We start from the raw sequence: 1,200 nt of genomic DNA on the forward strand, positions 1-1,200 counted from the left end.
GGACCCTACCTTGATATTTCGGGATCCCACTTTGGGTCCCCACCCCAACTTTGGGAAACACTACTTTAATCCATGCGGACATTCCCCTTTGACATCACTTCCTGGTACTTAAAATGCAAATATCTCAATAAATGTTTATCTCAGCAGCAGGATTTTATTTTTGGGACATGTTATTGATGTTATCTTTCCAATAATGTATTTTTATTTATTTAAAACATTTCACGTCACAGGCACTTTGAATCACTGAATCAGGTGTTTCGGAGCAGAAAAACAACATCCAGGGTAGTGGCTCTTGGGGTTCGGAAGCCCCTGGTCGTTGCATAAACTAGTGAATTGCAGCATCAAAAGAACATCTTAGAAATGAAAAAAAAATGCAGACAGCCTAAGAAAGAAACTGGTCGCCTCTTTTTAAATTCAGCAGCTTTATAATGTTCTAAATTGTCTGGCTCCTCTCTGAAGAACATAAAGGAAAATACACTTTATGGAGGTGAAAGTGCTTCATGCAGAATGTTGTCCTACGCATTTAGAGCTGCTGCTAAGACAGAAACAAAGAGGAGCAATAAAGGTGAGTCCGGATCGTAGAGGTGAAAACTGCGCTCACTTACTGTAGGATCCATCTCACCAGAAGGATGAGTAAAGCAGATGGACGAGGGCTCAGCTTTCACTTTGTTGCTGCCCTGCAGACGCTGCAGTATTGAACAGATGCTGATACGACACTGAAAATCTCAGCAGTGGCCGAGCCGAACTGAAAACAGAGATAGCATCAGCACTGAGACTTTTATGCCTGGATGACAGGGTTTACACAGATTTATTACAAAAATAAAGGCATTGCAGTGAGGAATGCATATCGCCCACCAACTTAAGTGCTGGAGTTTAAAACTAAAATCATTTTTATTAAACCTCTGTGCAGAATATAACTGTTATTACCACATCTAATTTTAGCTCATCTGTGAGTTTGCTTAGCTAAACTGGATTAACTCTTAAAGGTAACGCTGCAAATGTGTTAAAAAAATTTGTTAATTCTGTCCAATGGTTCAGGAGATATTTTAGTAACCACCACATAAAAACACCAGTAATGTTTAAAGTATCTCAAAGTGATACTTGAGTAAAAGTACAAGTGTTTTATCATGAAATTACTTTGGTAAAAGTTAAAGTCTCCTCCAAGAATATTACTTAAGAAAAAGTTTTAAAGTATCTGAT

General features: G+C 38.2%; 1 long non-coding RNA gene across 1 annotated transcript in view; it reads right to left on the bottom strand.

The window, feature by feature from the left end:
- The window catches only part of LOC106513994 (uncharacterized), a 19,338-nt gene extending 18,632 nt beyond the window's left edge, over positions 1 to 706 (bottom strand). Inside the window, exon 1 of the long non-coding RNA XR_001309855.1 lies at positions 606 to 706. This is a non-coding gene — a long non-coding RNA (uncharacterized LOC106513994). The remainder of the gene's footprint in view (positions 1 to 605) is intronic.
- Positions 707 to 1,200: the final 494 nt, after the last annotated feature.

The sequence above is a fragment of the Austrofundulus limnaeus genome, unplaced genomic scaffold (assembly GCF_001266775.1).
Source record: "Austrofundulus limnaeus strain Quisiro unplaced genomic scaffold, Austrofundulus_limnaeus-1.0 Scaffold16, whole genome shotgun sequence".
NCBI classification, from domain to species: Eukaryota; Metazoa; Chordata; class Actinopteri; order Cyprinodontiformes; family Rivulidae; genus Austrofundulus; species Austrofundulus limnaeus.